General features: G+C 36.7%; 1 protein-coding gene across 10 annotated transcripts in view; it reads left to right on the top strand.

The window, feature by feature from the left end:
* The window catches only part of CNTN4 (contactin 4), a 979,069-nt gene that overhangs the window by 405,709 nt on the left and 554,031 nt on the right, over positions 1-19,329 (top strand). The window contains exon 1 of one of the 10 annotated variants that reach the window (XM_074404885.1): positions 3-7,627. The exons of the other annotated variants lie outside the window; for them this stretch is intronic. The gene's annotated coding sequence lies outside the window, so the exon portion shown is untranslated. Of the gene's footprint in view, positions 1-2; positions 7,628-19,329 lie in introns of those variants that run through there. 10 annotated transcript variants of the gene reach the window in all.

Genomic DNA, 19,329 nt, shown 5'->3' with positions numbered 1-19,329 from the left:
GTCTAATGTTTCCTGAATGGCATCTGTTGTCACCACTTCTTATGTTGCGTGAGAGGATTGAGTGAGTAGCTGGGACCCTTTAAGGAAAGAAATTGAGAGATGAATTAATTATGCAGATTATTGAAGTTTAACAATATCCTGATATTTTCTAAGCATTATAAAAATGATTCAATCGATATTCATGAATATGTGCTAAAACTACTGAGTGACATGCTGTAAGAGAAAACTATGCAATCTCAAAGTAGCTTCCAAATATTACCGACTCGCTACAAAAGTAAAATGATACTTTTTGACTTAAATAACAAAGAAATATTGTGATAACACCATCAACAACAGGAAAAACTGATCATCCTTTCTTCCTCTGTGTAGTAGTCTTCAAAAATTTGAATTAATTACAAAAAAATATCAAATTGAATTACATTCTGTAAAATAATGGGTACAGGTTCCTTAAAAATGTCAATGTAATAAAAGACAATAAAAGGTCGGGGAACTGTTCCCCATAAAAGGAAGGTACCACCACAAAAAGAACATTGATTAAATCCAGGGTCAGAGAAACAGGAAACAAACGAAAACAAGAATCTATCCAGCTGTAAAGGATGTTATTGGGTCAATTTGGAAAATTTGAGTACAGATCATATGGTAAAATGATAGTTTTGTGGCATTGCTGAATTTCTTAAATTGGTTCATTGTATTGTGGTTATGGAGATGAATGTTGTGGTCTTTCTAGAGAAGCTTTATTTTGTGTATTCTTAGGAGAATTATTTACTGACAAAGTGTCATGATGTCTGCTGTTTTTTCTCAAATGACTTTGTAAAAATGAGTGTTACAGTGAGAGAAGGAAGGAGGGAAGATCAGAGGCGTAGAGTAAAAAAGAAAGCAGACATCAAAATGTTTATATTGGTTCTAGGTCAAAAGCACATGGGTATTGATTGTGCCATTCTTTCAAATTTTCTGTAAGTTTGCAATTTTTCTAAAACAATTGAGGGGAAATTGGAATCCAGATGTTCAAGTTCAAATGGAATGTTCTATACTCTTATCCAAAGTTATTATATTCTGTGTGTTATTTTAAACCAATCCTACCGAATTGTTTTTTTTTGTTTGTTTATTTGTTTTTGATTTTTTTGTTTTTTTGAGACAGAGTTTCCCTCTGTCACCAGGCGCCAGGCTGGAGTGCAGTGGTGCCATCTCGGCTCACGGCAACCTCTGCCTCCTGGGTTCAAGCAATTCTCCTGCCTCAGGCTCCCTAGTAGCTGGGACTACAGGCATGCACCACCACACCCAGCTAATTTTTGTATTTTTAGTAAAGACGGGGTTTCACCATGTTGGCCAGGATGGTCTCAATCTCTTGACCTCATGATCCGCCCGCTTCAGCCTCCCAAAGTGCTGGGATTACAGGCATGAGCCACCACGCCCGGCCAATGGTTTTAAAGTTTATACATTAGCTTTATTTTATGTTAGCCTGTTGTAAATTTGCAAACTGTTTAAAAATCGCAAAGACCTAAACAAATATATCCCTTAGCATAAGGGTGGCAATGTACTTTAAAATTACATGTGATTATGTGGCTGTGTCACCAAGATTACATTAATTTCATATTCTCAGAATTAAAGGTTGATTTCCCTATATTTAACATTTGCTTGCAATGTTACTACATCATATAGATAAAAGAAAATAGAAGGGTATGAATTTGGGCAGAGGTTTCCCTGAAAAGAGCTTTTAAAATTTCTACTTGAAGAGAAACTTGAACTCTGCCTTACGCTCTGATTTACGTGTGTTCTAAAATTAAGCCTTTCCTCTGTATCTGGGAATCATTTGGGGAAAAAACATTAACCCATTTTCTGAAAGCATGTTGGAAGAAAGGCAGGCATCTTATTCCTCTTTTTACTCCATAAAATATATGTAAGGACAGGTTTTGCCCATTTTAAACAGACACATTTTTTTTTTTTCTAATGTAACACTATGGTAATCTTAACAAATATAGGACACTTTAGATTTAGCTTTGTTTCTGCCAGTTTTCCTCATTTGGACACCTTCTTTCTCAATTTTGTTCCATCTGCAGAGGATATAAAGGGAGACAGTTTCCCTTTAAGAAACAAAGGTTAGCTGTGACTCCCCTCATGTAAAAGCCTGAAGAAGGCTTTTTGTAGTTGATGGAAGGGATGCCAAAGAATAAAATGAAAAGCCCCTGCCATCTACCTAGCGCCTATACTCCCTGGAGCCGACAGAAAAGCTCAGTACCAGAGCCGAAGAGTCCGTGAAGCATCACATTAGTGAAAAAGCCGATTATAAATAATAATGACCTTAGTGGATGATGAGAAATGCAGTAAAGTTTTTCTGAGCCAGACAGCATGATGTAGGGGATACAATATAAATGCATAGAAGTTTATAAGGGAAGCAGATGCTGAGAGATTCAATTTCTTCCTCTAATAATTTAAATTGATGGTGAATTTAGTAGGTGCTCAATAAATATTTGTTGAATGAGTAAGTAAACAAAAGCAGTCTAACAATGAATTTCCTAATGAAACTTCATGAATTGAAGCATGTTTGCATTGCATCCCAACTCTGCATTAGACCTGTGTCTATTTCAGGAGTAAGATCAGAATCCTGTTAGAACAACATGCAAAACGTTGCCCATCTATTTAGGAACAATCATGGAGATAGAAAGAAAACAGATAAAAGGAAGCACATGTAGCTCACTTTGCCTATGAGTTGTGTGCATTTTGAAGTGGGAGAATGGAGAGGGAGGGCAAGAAAGGCAGGATTGAGCTTAAATTTTTGAAGTGCTATTTGGTTTTCTGAGGCATAATCTAGTAAGGAGAAAGGCTTGATGTTTTTATTTAGTGATCGTACCTCTAGTCCTTTGTTCTGAGGCCCATGTTTGTTTTTGCACTGAGAGATTTGGAATTATAGGACATTCATGGCTTTTGAACTAGCTCATTGTGCTGAATGTGGTAATTTTTGTGAAAGCATACTGAAACGTCTAAAATAACTGCCAAGGCAAAACAATTTAGTATAGCTACTGCAGCTATATCTAGAGCAACAACATTTATACTTAGTCGGTTTTTAATCTCAGCACTCAGTTCTTAGGTATTCCAATTTTAGGAACCCCATCATGCTTCCCTTGGGTCAGGGTGTCTTCAACGTGGCACTGTTAACATATTGAGCCAGATAATTCTTTGCTGTGGGGGCTGTCCTGTGCTTCATAGGATGATAGCCCTAAAATCAGGGGATTTTTAAAAACTGTTTTTGTTGGAAGGAAAATCAGTCTTCTGAGAGAAAAAAAAAAATGTTTGTTCTCTTCTTGGATGGTAAAAAAATTGGCTTGTGTTAGCCAGGTGTGATGGCTCATGCCTGTAATCTCCCAGCACTTTGAGGCAGAGGTGGGCGGATCACCTGAGGTCAGGAGTTGGAGAGCAGCCTGGCCAACATGGTGAAACCCTGTCTCTACTAAAAAATACAAAAATTAGCTGGATGTGATGGCACATGCTGTAGTCCCAGCCACTTGGGAGGCTGAGGCTGGAGAATCGCTTCAAACAAGGAGGCGGAAATTGCAGTGAGACAAGATCATGCCACTGTACACTCCAGCCTGGGCAACATAATAAGACTCTGTCTCAAACAAACAAACAAACAAAAAAGAGGAAAAAAGAAAATTAGCTTGTGTTCTTTAGCCATTATAATAAGGGTAAGTCAGTTCTACCCCCTTATAAAAGTACTACTTATAAAACAATTTGTGTTTTCTCTCTCTTTGTTTCTCTCTCTCTCTCTCTCTCTCTCTCTCTCTCTCTTTCTTTCTCTCTCTCTCTCTCTTCCCCACCCTCTCTCTCTCTCTCCTTCTACCTCTACACACACACACACACACACACACACACACACACACACACACACATTTTTTGCTAATAGTGACTAGAAATTTCTGAGCAGTTAGTGGTAGATGAATACCAAGGCTTATTGTACACTTTTATCTAGCTCATAGGTCAATTTGATGTCACATTGACATAATTATTTAAGTGAGCTATTTTCTCTACAGACTGCTTTAATTTCATGACCCTGGTCTCTGTGGGTCACTGTTATTAGACTCTGATTACGTCCTGGAAAATGAGTATGGCCACATAGTTTCTTATGTGCATCCATACTTTTGGCTTGCTTCTTGAATATTTTATTACTGGCTGCATTGCTTTTGGTTGGAAAAGAAGGTCCAATCATTGCTGCATAGATTATCATTCCAGTGGGTGCCCTGGGCAGCAATTTCTGAACCATCCTTTTTGAAATTTTGTTCCCAGCTGGAGACATGTCACAGTTGTCTCAGCTTTTGACTCTGACTTTTAGTGAGCGATGCAAGGAATAGGAAACCACTTTCCAGAAGGAGCAATGAGCAGTTGTATGCACATCTGGTGACTTATAGCTGAAGATTACAAAGCATTTAAAAATATTGATTAAGCCTCAACCTGTCGGGGAATTGTTCCCATAACTTTCATTCTGCTCTTAGATTTGCTGAGGTTCAGAGCTGTATTTAACTTGGTGAATCTTGTGTAATGGCCAGAAAGAGACCTCAGGAGCCCTGCCCCCCAGGTTCTTAGTAGTCTTGACAAGAATGTTGTTAAAATTGCAGGCTCTTCACAGTTCCAAAGAGATGCCATTTCTTGCTATTTCTATATGAAGTCTAAACCAATCTCTGTATATATTTTGGCTTCTAAGATATATTCCGAAGTAAAATAGCAGGTTTACTGTCTTTGAGAAGATCATTTCTTTTGTTTGTAATAACTAGTCATGTTGGTCTCTTTTTCCATTCTCTTTGTTAAATTTATTTGGATGTTAATGTTGGCTATGCCCTTAAATGAAAAAAGTTAGGCATTTCCCAGATTTATGTTTTTAATATAAACACTTTACATTTTAAATGGTATACCTCTGGAGAGAAATGTATGAAGAACTGACGGAAGTTGGAAATTTTTAGTTAGCAATTAACACCTACCATTAAAAACAAGTGCCAATCACATAATGCCAAAGTGAATCTATCACATACCATAATCAAAGATTAATCAAAGTAATTACCAGGCAAACAGGGCTTGAATAGAACTTAAAACGAATTAAACTATTTATTTAGGCTGTACCAGTGAATAAACATTTTATTATTTTAATTTGCTCCTCTTTTCATTTGCTTCAGCAATATGTTTGCTAATATGGCTGAGATGCACAATTGCTATTTAATTAACCTATTTTTGTTAGCACCTCACATGAGCTGCATGAAGTAGATGTGCAAAAGTCTCAATAATAATGAGCCTGATAAAATAACAAACATGAAATTTGTGCCAGTCACTTTACAAGTTATGCCAAATGTAACAAATACCTGAAGAAAAATAGAAGCAGGTTACCTTATAGAAATTAGATTGAAAATACGTTAAAAACATGTTTCACCAACACAAAATTACTCAAAAGTTTAGTAAAATTTCAAAAATATATAATTGCCTTGTTTCTCTGTACCCCACTTTGCGTATCATTACCAGTAACTATTGGTAATAAATCTATTCGAGGCCATGTGTCTGATTTGGGGATAATTGAGTTGATAATGAGCACAGAAGGGTTTGGTAGTGCACATCTTTTACCAAATCATGTATCCTTTGGGAGAGATGCTTTTCTAGCTATTGAGTAAGGCATCATGATCGTGTTGATCCTTTTTGCTTTTATTTCCTAAGACCAGTATCAAAACCCTAGCACAGTTTGGGTGGTCTTGACCTCAATGATATACATTTATTCACAAAAGATAACTTAACTGAACATTTGAAGAGAAGCCTCACCTTTCTCTACCTTTGGATAGTAGGAATGAAAGAAAGTAAGATGGAGAAATCCATGTTAAATATAAAGACTCTTTCCCCATAAAATCCCAGAGCTCTTTCTATTGGCACCATGAAGACAAAACATTCTGATTGGATTTTTGGTTCTTCACTCAGGTGTTTTACTGTGAGGCAGACACACTTTTTGTACAACTAAATAAGACCATTTCCTGGCCAAAGTGTCTCTTCTTTTTCCCACACATTTAAAATGTACTGACACTTACTGGGCAGATGTTTCAAGTTTTCTGAAACAGCTGCTTATTAGCCAATTGATAGTTGGCCTCCAAAGGTAACAAAGACCCTCTGTCCCCAAATCTGTGCCAGTCAACATGACTATATTTCCTTCCCATTACCCCACTGCTTTTATGAGGTGTAAGCACCTTTCTAACGAAGATCTATTTTCTAGATATTAGGTCAATAATAGAATGTCACATTATAAGGGTGTTCAGAGGTCTGCTGCAAAGCCCTGGTGCAGGTAAGAAAAATGAGATTCACAAAGGTTTAGACCACCTGTTTTTTGTTTGTTTATGTGTTTGTTTGCAGCAAGATGAGGATTAGAACTCAGATTTCTGACTCCCTCAATGTTATCCCTTCTTTATCGTACAGGCTGCTTAAGTGCTGGCTGCTTTGCCTGTGGTAGACTTTAAATGATCACATGAGTCCCTTAATCACAGCCTTTTCATGAGTGACACAGGAACTCCCTTTTGCTAAAATGGAATGTTTTACATCCATAACCCAGACTTGCTTAACCAAGGTCAAATTTACATAAACAAATGTCTTCGGGGGCCAGCAGGTAGTATATCTGGGCAAAAGTATGTGTGGCAACATTTTGATAAAGTGCAGAACACATGTTCTGTTTAAAAATGTTAACATTCACATTCTCAAATCTCTGTCTTACCAAACCAAGCATGTCCACAGGCTACTAGTTTATAACCCTGAGTGCATCACGATGCAGAGTAAGGAAGAGTGTACTTAGTTATGCAAATAGGATCCACATCACCAGTTCCTTTTAGAATACTAGATGTTTGGAGTGTGCCATGCCAAACCCTTTTACTTTGAATGCCCTGGACTTCTAGTACTCAATGAAAAGGTACAACTTTGGGGACATAAAACAGCCCTGTTCAGGCAGTCTCCCCAGAGACTAACTCTGAAAAGAACTTAGGTGTGCACATCGCATAAAATCCGTAGGAGAGATGGTGCTACTGCCGTAACCTTTCTGGGAGCTGCTGAGAATCCCTAACAGACAAACCAAATCATAGGGCAAATCCACCATATGTACCGAACAACCAGTGTAATTATATTCTGCAGTTGAGGAATTACAAAAATTGCCCTTTGGGAAAGAAGCCTTAATCTCCACCCCTCCCCCGAAATCTATAAACAGCTGTGTGAGTCTCTGTATTTTTGAAAGCTTGAACACATCTGATCAGAGAATCAACTTGATTTCCTAATCAGGTTCGATGTGAGGAGAGCCAGTTAGAGATGTGTGTGTGATTCTCCCAGCGTGCGTCTTTGATTCATGTGCTAATTATGTCGATCCTTTGGGGAACACAGCCAGGAAGCTGGGTCCTCCTTGATTAATGCTGGCGGAGAGCCATGCAGCGCACAGCGGAGAGCAGTTCAGCATCTCTAGTCCCAGCTGAGAATATGGTCCCATTATCTCCCAGCTGCCTAAGCAATCCATAAGGGCCTGTTCTGCGTGGATGATCAGTGTAGTGGAAGCAGGGACTTGCTGAGAGCTGAAATCTCTGTTTGATTTGCTGTAACATGTAAAGCGAAACTGGGACATTTTACTTTACAGTCTGTAAGTACCAGGTTTTTCCCCCTCCTTCTCACTACAGCTCCATGTGAATGTGACTTTGCAAGCCGCATTTGATTTTCTGTTCCATTGCTCTTTGTTGAATAAAGCTGGTGAGATAGAGTGTAATCTGTTTAGAGCCTGCTGTTTCTGTTTAATCTCTAATATAATTGTTTCATACAAGGAAATAGGAGCCTTTCAGAATGCTTTTATAGAAGTTAGAAATTATTGGCTTTGTTTTTAATTTGGAAGCGTGGTTGCACTATCTTTGGTGACAGGATGATTAGAGCATATATTTATCTTCTTCTGTACCTCTGGCCATTGCAAGAAAAATGTAAGTAAAATTAATGCATATATAAAGAGATAATCATATATGCATGTCTATATAAAAGAAATGTATATCTGTATTTCCAGAGTTTAAATTTAATATAGTTTATTTTGCTGTTCTCTGCTGCCACTAAGAAATGCAGAAACAGAAAAGTTTCTCTTGTTTTTCAGTTGGCTGCTGTTTAGAAACTTTGCCACGGAGCTGGGCAAGATAACTATTAGGAATATTTGCAAATATAAACTGCATATCTCCTTTTTAAAGAGATAGCATATAAAAAGAGTCTGTGTTTAGCCCCTTAGTGCTTTTGAATGCACTACTTTTTGAGAAGTGATGTGAATTTTAAAAAAATTACTTTAAATCTTGTTCATTTATCTTTTTATATATTCCCCCAATGCCATCTATCAAATTAATAGTTGTTATTCATGCAAGATAAATTCATTGTAAAAATGCTATTAGAATTTAATATTGTTAATAATATTTGCGTGATGGCTTCAAATGATCAATGCCTTAGTGAAATTAAAGATTGTTATCACCATGGAAAGGGGTTTGTGGATTTTTCTGTTTCCCTAACCTAAATATAAATCATACTTTTCTTTTTGGATTGAAAATAGAACAATTGAGCTGCTACAAAAATTGAATTTGACTAAAAGTGGCTTGAACAATGTGAACCAATGGCCAGGGCTAATGTAAACCAAAGTGAACTTAAAATCATTAATACCTGAAAATGGGAATTGAAATTCCCACACTGAGCTTGAGACCATGAAGCCTGACGATCCCATAATTTCCAGAGTGGGAAATACAATTTCCCTGAATAGGCAGTAAGTCTCAAGGCAGAGAAAAACCACAGACTGTGAACTATAGAAGCGTCTCACTGGTGAGGATGGAGTATGAACATACTCATTATATTTGGTTGAGAGGAACCGTGCAAGAGAGAGAAGACTCAAAATAGATGGTTGTCTACATGAGCATAGGCATTTTCAGAGCTTGAGATTTGGAGGGAAAATGATCACAAACCAGTACAGAATGCTTAACATCTGGTGAGATGCAGCAAAAGAAGGACTCTGGTACCTCTGAGTAACAGAGTCCCAGGGCTGTCTTTGCCAAGTTATCGGTTCCCTGATAAAAGTATGTGAAAAGCTCTGATAATGAAATCTGAAATAATGGCAAGTGGTTTTGATGGCTCTGTTTTCCCTAAACAAAAGGCTGGCTTCATGCCTTCTTACAAAACTGAACTGACTTTCGTGAGTGATAATTCCTGGTGAACCCTTAGCTATATTTTTAAATAATTGTTAGTGTTTTTCTGACTACTACAAGTATATGACCTTGTATAAGATGTGATCTTGTTCTAAGAGGGTGGTAAGAACAGAAATAGGGTTAGTTAAGGTCCAGTGATTTATTTCTTAAATAAATGCTTAATTTGTATCTACCTGATTGAGTAAATACTGGTTCTTTTGAGTTTTAATTTCTTTTTTCCCCGAATCCTGCTATTTGTATTTAGTAGAAACTATTACCTTCTGTAGAGAAGTATCTTCCCAACGTAGTTAAATTTGATTTTTTATTTTCCATTTAACTATTTAGAAATTTCAACTCATACCTTATGATGTTAAACATTTTTGTAGCCAGTCACCACAAAGCTCAGGGAGGCAATTGCAAGATTTATAGTTTGCTCCTATCACTTTTGGAGTGTTTAGATAATTTTATAAAATTGGGACACTGTATCCCTAGTTGTTTGTGCTTCATCTGCAGGAAAGTGGATTGAATGCTCCAGGGTTAGTTTAGGATATGTGGTCTCTTGACAGACTGGGAAGCCAGATGGGTGTTACATATACCTTGTAAGAGGTACTTTTAAAGCCATAACAATTTGATTGGTCTTCAAAATAAATTTAAAGTGCTATGAAAGAGAATAAAGGAAAAGTCCTGAATTTTATATGTAAAGATAGTGTATCTCTGTATATATTTGCATGCATACAAATCTACCCAACAACTTTGTGAACAATTTCTGTGCTACCCAAGAACACTACCTCTTTAGTTCCTAGAAAGCCCTGGGGTTGAGCAAAGTGGAAAGAATTTCATAAATTGAGATACATCAGCAGAGAGTAAAGTCCCCTTGCATTGTGTTTTGGGTCTTTGGAAGACTGTTTTGTTTGACCCCAGAGCTACTGGGTTAAGCACAAAGAAGACTTTATAACATCCAGCATCATTTGGAAATAGGACCTCTGCACACAAATTGTCCCCTAGCCCTCCTTAACATCTTAGACCAGCCAGTGTGAAGCGAGGAATGCAGTTCTGTGAACTGTCTCCATGACGATAAGTTAAAGAGTGACTATGAGCTGGGGCATGGTGGCACAGTTCTATAGTCCCAGCTATCAGGGAGGCTGAGGTGGAAGGATAGGTTGAGTTTAGGAGTTTAAGGCCTGCTTGGGTAACATACTGAAACTCTGTCTTAAAAAAAAAAAAAAAAAAAAAAAGTAAATATAGCTAGATGAAAAATAATGAATTTAATAACTCTAATAATTTTGGATGTTAACAAGCCTTAATTATCCATTGTGAAAGTATATACTCCATTGGTTATCTCTAGTAACAGTGGAAGCTTGGAGTTAACCTTTAAGATGCTTTGCAACTCTAACAAGCTTCTTAACCTCTCTGTCCCTCAGTATCCCCCAGTAAAATGAAATATGATTTCTATGATCCTTTCTAGGTTAAGAAAGTTATGAACTCATGACACCTCATTCTAACTGGTCACTCACTCCTGGAACATCCTTCAAATTGCCTAGAGACAGGGTGATATGTGATGTAACTGTCATTTTAAACAATATTTCACTAGGATGTTTTCAGTTTTTCTTCTTTCATTTCTCTTTCTTTCTTCCTCCCTTTTTCTTCCTTCCCTTGCCTCTATCTTCTGCTACCCACTTCCTCTTTCTCTTTCTACCCACGTCCTTCTCTGTCTGTCCTGTTCCCTGTTCCCCTCTCTCTCTGCCACACTCTCTCCCTTTTACATCAGTGAATTGTCCTCAAGTCAAGTGTGACTTTAGAAACAAGGTTGGGATTGTCTGTTCATTTGCATAACGTGTTTGTTACTTCATGTTAGTTCATTGAAGTATAAATGATATACTACTCTGTTATGTATTAGAATTACTTAGTTTTAGGGATGTATGTGCATCAGGGACCCTGAAAGTTATGTTGCGTATGTATGCGTGTATAGATTGCCCATGTTCATTTTTAAAGAAAAAGTGTTATTTATCTTCTAAATTGAAGATGATTAAGATAAGGGATTCATCTTAATGTATTAAGCTAACAATATTTGATTTAAAAATAAAACAACAATAGCCCATTTCAAAGTAGCAGGATATTAAAGAGCTTATTTTTAAAAAGAGAAAGTTCACCAAATGATCTGATTTTTCTGTAAGAAATTGTCTTCTCTAACAGTATGGAAAATAAAAGGCATACATTATTTTATTAACAAATAGATACCCATCCACATAATCAAGTAAGCAACTTTGTGAAACATAAGAAAAATATTTCATGACTTTTTTTAAAATGATACATTTCCTGTCATCTTAGGATTGTTTATCACTAGTTAAGTCCTCTCAGTTGAAAACAACAGATGATGTTACTAAACCCAGCACTAAAGAGTGCTTCTTGATATACTCAGACTAAATTGTGAATACACTTCATTTGAGCCTCTTGACTGCAGGTACTGAAAAAAGCTAAATTAATTTCAGAATTTATCCTTGTAAGACAAGGATTATAGTGCTTTTTGTTTCTTCCACTGTTAGATGAAATAGATGGAATGGCACAAAAATTTACAGGCTAATATTTTACTGTACAGTTGACAATATATATACACTTATAAATATTTTTTAACATCAAGTGTACTCCAGGATGGATGATAAGTGGCCATTTGATGACAGTAATGGCTTGGAAGGGCTTATCCTATTTCAGATCAGGGTAGTGTTATGACAGCTTTTAAATGTTAGTTGAAATATTCATTTTTCTCTCCATTTTTATTATTGGGAGGTCTCTTTGTGTCTTACTGTTCTGGAGTTTGAATATTAATGTTATTCCTTATTGAACTCACAGACTGTATTTGATGCATATATATATATATATATATATATATATATATATATATTTGATGCAGAGTATAAAATTAATTTTCCAAATCTCATAAAACTGAGTAGATATCCTGGCTTTTTAGGCAGCAGGCCTGTTGTAAGTAGAATCTGTAATGTGAAATAATTTGTTTTATTGTCGTGCATCCGTCTATGACCAAAATGATTTTGTACTTATGATCTATTTCAATGCAAACTATATAATACTGACAGACATTATATGATAATTTGTGGCTCTCAAATCCTTGATTATAAAGTTAGCAAGGAGCTTCAGGGACATTGCTTTTGCTTTTAATCTAGTACCTCTGTTGACTTGAGATGTTCAATTCAGTATTACTTAGTTAATAGCTCCAGTGGCTTATCAGGCTGATTTATTGTATAGTTAAAATGTTAAAGTTGTAAATTGGACACAGACATGACTCCAGGTCTCTTACATGGCTTCATGTCTTCTCCTGTATTCCAAAGTAAAAATGTAGGTCCTTTTGCATTTTCGCATGAAATTTCTCTGTTTTAAGGGAGGAGTGGGATGATTTAAAATGAGGAGGAACGCATCAGAAGGAGCTGCAAAGGAATAAAGTGTTTCTTATGGTTAGATACAAAATTCAGGGCTATACATTCTGAAGATATGACAGAATTTAGAGAAGCTGACTATGCCAGACATTTGGCGAAGGAGACTAAAGGAGACAGATTTAACGCTTGCCGGAAGGAAACCCTGTATCAGTGGATAGAAATTTGAGTGCCCTTCAAGCAAGCAAGCAAGCAACAAAAAAAAAAAAAAAAAAAAGAAAAAGAAAAGAAAAGAAAAAGAAAGAAAGAAAACAATGTAAAAACAATGTAAATAAGGAAGTAGAGTGTGGTTGGAAGAGCTGTGGTTTCATTCTACAATGGAAAATTGTGGTAAGTGAGTGAAATATATCAAATGTAAGGGCATTGGGACTAATTCAAAAATATTTGGCATAGGTATTGTTAAGTTACTGTGAAATGATTAAGAAATTCGGATCAGTGAAGAGATAAAGAGAAAAAGGAGCACTAGTGGATTTGACTCTATTGGCTGATATACTTTAAAAATGTAATTATCTTAAATGAAGTGGGTATTGTGTCACTAGAGTTAGTTTGTCTTATTTCAGTGAGGGTTTCTGGAGCAGTTAATAGGGATGTTCCATCTCGTTCAGTAGATACTGATAAATAAGTATTTATGGAAACTTTATGGCAGTTTTTACAGGCTGCTAGTAAACAACCTGAATCCTTCTCCCAATGTTTGCGTTTCTGATCTACCACTCCTGTACTCCATGTATCTGTATTACCCCAAATAGTCCTAGGAGATGGTGTGAGAATACTGAGTTTCAGAAGATTGACTTTATTAAATCACTTGAACCTTTCAGAAAGTAAATAAGTTCATACTGTAGGGTATAATGCCATGCAATACTGAATGACTTCTTGAAATCATTTCACTTCCCTTTTCCTTAACTAAGCATTGTGTCCAGAGTAGCATGTTTAGGTCTCCCAAGCATTTGGATAAATAACCTTGACTGCTGGACATGGACTCTGTGAGTCATACTACTAATTAAACACAGTCATTTGCTAGAACTTTGCCTCCTCACTGGTTAGAATTCATTGCATATGTGTGTTTTATTTTAGATGGGTAAATCTGCTCAGGCACAGGCATAATGCTTGACTCCAGGGGTGAAAACAACCACCATCTCTCAGAAGAGAACAAATCATGTGTTCAAACATGGTCTCTGGCATCTTTATGATGTGTGTGTTAAGTGTGAATCTGGTAATTTAAGGTGTGTGACTTCTACTCCCATCCAGCTGTCTGGCTTTGTGCTTAGAGAGAAGAATAGCAACAGATTTAGAATGACACAGTCCTTCCCTAGAGTCCCCCCTCCCCTACCTCTCCCTGCAGGAATCCACAAGGGTATTCAGTTGATTGCTGTTGTTAACCTCTCTTGTAGTATTATATTTCTTGTTGAAAGTACCTTTTGTGGCATGTGAGTACATTTAAGAGATAGGAAAGCTTTAAAAATGATTTTTCTTTTAAACTTTCTTACCTAAATTATTAGAAGGAAAAGAGTTTTTTAGGTTAATGTGTGTGTGTGTGTGTGTGTGTGTGTGTGTGTGTGTGTGTGTATGTGTGTGTGTGTGTGTGTGTGTGTATCATCTAAGCTCTTTGCAAACCTTTAATGTTCATCAAGGGCTGTGACTAAATAATACATTGATTATAATAGGATTCTTTGTCCAAATCATTTTTATAACACATGAATAATACTCAGACTGAGACTGTTCATGTAAAGTGATTGACTGAACCATTTCACTTGAGAAGCATTCTTGATGTTGTTCATGACAGTCTTCAGTCTCAAAATAATCTGGAGAATAAAATTAGGAATATGTCTGAAAGTCTGGTTAAGGCTCTGACAATTCCTTTAAAGTATCTATTGGGGTAAACTTTGAGCATCATGTACTTTCCTCAAATTATGAAATAAATACCTTTGGTAGAATGTTTGATAACCTCAGAGTACTCAGATAAACATTTATTTTTTTGAGACAGAGTCTTGCTCTGTTGTCCAGTCTGGAATACAGTGGCTCAGTCTCAGCTCACTGCAACTTCCGCCTCACAGGTTCAAGTGATTCTCCTTCCTCAGCCTCCTGAGTAGCTGGGATTACAGCCACATACCACCATGCCTGGCTAATTTTGTATTTTTAGGAAAGATGGGGTTTCACCATGTTGGCCAGGATGGTCTTGATCTCCTGACCTCATGATCCACCCGCCTTGGTCTCCCAAAGTTCTGGGATTACAGGCATGAGCCACCACACCCAGCTTAGACAATTTTAATATATATTTTAAAATATATAAATGATATATATTTATGTAATTATTATATAATTTATATATTTTAAAATATATAAATTATATAATATATATTATTAAAATAATATATAATATATATAAAATATATATTATATATTTTATATTATATTTTAATATAATATTAATTTATATAATATTAATTTATATAATATTAATTTATATAATATATAATATATATTATTTTATAAAGATAATATGTAACTAGTAAATAAACCACATAGTTTTACAGATACAATTGTTTAGCCCATGACTAAATGGATAAACTTAAACAAGTTTTGATAAGCAATTTTGGAAGTGATTCTTGAATGTAACGGACCTTGCAAGGATGATGATATGGAAGTGTAGGGAAGGTAAAACTTTGCCTGTGGGCCTGAGACTAAAATCTGCATAAAACAGACTAACAAGAGAAAAGCATGCAGATTTTTCACATTTACATGGGAGCCCCCACAGGAAAATGAAGACCTAAAGATGTGGCAAAAGTTAAGTGCTTCTATATTAGGTTGAACAAAGAGAGGCAATTGTGAGAAAATAACTAAAGTATATGGGGCAACTAAACAAAAATTAGAATTATTTTAACAGGACCTGTTTGTATGGAATTCACTTGGTTTTGACTCTGTGTCTCTAGTAATAAGAATGTTTCTTTTATCCTGGTTTAGGGAAGACATCTTTCACTTGGAAGTTTTATCTCCTGCTTTGATAATGAAAAGGGAAGATCAGCATGCCCTCCCTGTTTCAAGTGTCTTTAGCTCAAAATAATTCTTTTGCCAAAGTAGCATATTCTGATAAAGCCTCTTCTGCCATTCCTCACAAGCGATCTTGCCCTAAGTTATCTCCTGTGTTTCTAAGTGAAGCGAGAGTGGCCACCAGAAGCAGACCTCTCCAATACCAAACTGGGAAGGAAGGGATGATTTATTCTGCTGGGAACAAGGTGGCATAGTTGCCTAAAAGCCAAGCTCCCCTAACAAAAGAAACCTCTGCTTCTATATAGGCTTATAACTCTAGATATTACAAGTAAAAGGGTGTTAGGTTTACAGTTTTAGAAAGTACATGTGAGGGGGTCATGATCCATGAAATAAGTGTGGAAGTTTGAGGAAGATTGAATGGGAACAATAGAGAGCATTTCTCCATAGATCTCATTTTGCCTGAGATCTTAAGGGTTGGGGGTAGGGGTGTAATCTTTAACCTCCAGGCTACTGACCTCATGCCTGCTATGTCTCAAGTTTTACTTCCTCCTTCTTGGAGACAAGAGATAGAAAAGAGGAGTTTCTTTCCTCATAGGGATGATACCCTAGCCAACGAGGAAAACGGTGACATTCAATTATGGAATTTTAGGCCTGGAAGTGATCTACAGATTGTCTTGTCCATTCCTCTACCAGCAGGTCCAGAGGCTTACCCAAGACAGAGTGGCCTTCTTGTAGTTTGACTAGGGATGGAATCTAGAATTTCCAGAGCCCCGGATGGGTTCTCCTTCCCTGGCAAGAAAGTCATTCTTGCATTTCTTTTCAGATTCTGTACCATGTAGCTAGAACTCTATTGGGAGCCAGAGAACCTAGAACTAAAGACGTGCAGAAACCAGGCCGAAAACACAAAGAATGAGGGACCATTTGTTAGACAATAGGGGGTCCACAGGGTCTGTTCAGAACGCTGCGTAAGTGTTCTTCCTAAATGTTGTTGCCATGTAGGATTGTGGGTCCAGTGTTGCCATACCTCACAAATTTTGAATATTGCTGTTTATTTTAAAATGTCTGAAAGCTAAACACATCTATCAAATTTATAACATCCAGTTTTCAACTTCTATGGTGAGTTATGTGAGGGATCTCTTATTGATTGGGGAGAAAATATGAGGGTTCACAACATGAAGTGGCATATACTCTACCTAAGAGAGGGAACATGTGTACTCTTAGAGAGGAACCTAAGAGGAGAATGAGGTAAAGCATATAAGGATTCCAACAAGGCTTTTTTTTAGATCCTAATATGTTTCATTCATTGTCAGTTTATAGAGATTGGATTTAAGAAATCTATTACCAGTATTAGTCTGAAGTTAATAACACAGAATTCAGTAAATATATTTTGTTATGCCTCAGTAATTCAGGTCAATAGACTATATAGTTACTGATTTCACTAAAATATGTAATATTTTTATTTCAATTGGGACCCAGAAGTTGCCAGTCATGATTTATAATACCACTGAAAAAGATAGTTGGTAGTTGGTAATTACTTCCTTTTTTTTTTTTTTTTTTTCTAATGGAGTCTCACTCTGTAGCCCAGGCTGGAGTGCAGTGACACGTCTTAGTTCACTGCAACTCTGCCACCAGGGCTCAAGCTATTCTCATGCCTCAGTCTTCTGAGCAGCTGGGATTATAAGCACCTGACACCATACCCTGCTAATTTTTTGTATTTTTAGTAGAGACAGGGTTTCACAATTTTGGCCAAGCTGGTCTCAAACTCCTGACCTCAGGTTATCTACCTACCTTGGCCTCCCAAAATGCTTGGATTATAGGCGTGAGTCACCACAACCTGGGCCTTTTTTCCTTTTTTAAAAAAACTTTTGATACTCACTGATAAAGGGCAAGTAGAGGAAATCAGCTGATGAAAAGGACTGAAAAATGGTCTAATTTACACTTTTTTAAAACCACAAGTCACAGCCTAAATTCTATTTGATTTTCCACTAGACATTTTAGACATTCTAGCTGATAAAGGAACAGGGAACACAGTGCTGGACTGTTTAAGCACAGTCATTTATCCTGCTACCAGTGAGCTGACAGAATCACCAGGTAGGCCCATCTTCAGGACCACTGGCCTATATTTATTAACACATTTAAATTATTATTAAATTTCTACCATTTACCTCATACTGTTTGTTCTAGAATTCAGGGATAGAAAATGAACAGTATGGACAAAAAAATGTACTGCCTTTACGAAAGTATGTGCGTTCTAGTAGGATATATACATCTGTGACAAAAAGGAAAGCAAATGTTCTCCAGGCAACCCTTGGGATCTGCAGTGCCCCGTCCCTGTTGTCAGGACATCTAGCTCTGTTGCCTGTTTTCCCCAGCTGAACGTACTCCTGTGGTATTTAAGTTGATCTCATATAGGTCATACGAAGTGGATGAACAAAAGTTTTTCAGATATTTTTGTGAACTCAAAATTATGTGGGCCTAGAATAGCTGAGTAATTGAGGCAAACTCTTATTTGTTTGATAATCAGGAGTTTGTAATCAGGCCATCCAGTTACTGAACTAGGCCTCTGCTTCATTTTGTTTCTATGAACGAGGGTAGACCTCTACCCACCCAATAAGTCACTCATTTCTCAAGTGTTCTTGTTTCCTCCTGCCTTCAATGGTGGAGTTGACCAAATTGACAGTTTTAAAACTTATTTATAACTTCTGGGTAAGGGTACAGCCATCCCTCCCTAGGACATGGTCTTAAGTAGAGTTGAATGAATACGTGAGGATGTATTTTGAGCTTTTTGAAACAAGATGTCTTATAACCACAAAGTGTTATTACTATTAAAGATAATTTAGAAGTAAATATTATAGCAATTAAGTACAAAGGAGCTCTTAGTGCACTATATTCATTTCAATGTGTAAAAAGAAAATTGGTACTAAAATATATAGTGTCTATCTGTTTTGTAATTTCTTTCTGCCAAGCCTATTGACTTTTCTCTCCCTTTGGACTTTTCTTTGGAAATTCAGTAGCTTACCTAAGTTTTGAAGTAGCCAGCTAAAGGGATTTACAGAGTAGATGAAGCTTTGTCTTTTTTTTCTGCTATGAGAGGGCTGAACACTGTGGAGTGATTTGTGGAGGCATCTGACATCATTCAGAGGCACACAAGTAGCCATGCTTATCACTAAAGAGAGTTGGCTCTAAGCTTTGGTAAAGTGGTCCTGATCTCATATGATCCTAAAAAAAGATGAGAGGAATGATCATTACTGCTTGGAGCCTACAGACTCAATAACCTTCTAACTCTGCTTTTTAATTAAACACAGAGCACTCAGGAGTTTATTTATCCATTATCAGGCAGGCAAATCCTCTACTGACATCATTTGATTTTATGTCATGTGGCCTGCCTAAGCAGTGTGTGTGTGTGTGTGTGTGTGTGTGTGTGTGTGTATAATTAATATCAAAGATATTATATTACTACCAGTACAATATACTTTACTTCCATATTCTAGAAACATGCCTTTTTATGCAAAGTTGCAATGTGCTTCAAATTGATGTAGTATTTTAAAGTTAAAGCTCTATCCTCAGTATTAACAAGGTGGTTGCCTTTTCCACTGAGAATCTGACAAGTGATGTAGTCTTAAATATCAATTGATTTACAGTATCTCTTAGCCTGACATCAATAGTAAGGCTTTAGTATAGCGTTCACATGAGAAATCTGATATTTTGAACTTTGG

This window comes from Saimiri boliviensis, chromosome 8, assembly GCF_048565385.1.
Source record: "Saimiri boliviensis isolate mSaiBol1 chromosome 8, mSaiBol1.pri, whole genome shotgun sequence".
NCBI classification, from domain to species: domain Eukaryota; kingdom Metazoa; phylum Chordata; class Mammalia; order Primates; family Cebidae; genus Saimiri; species Saimiri boliviensis.
This window is presented reverse-complemented; position numbering and strand designations above follow the sequence as displayed.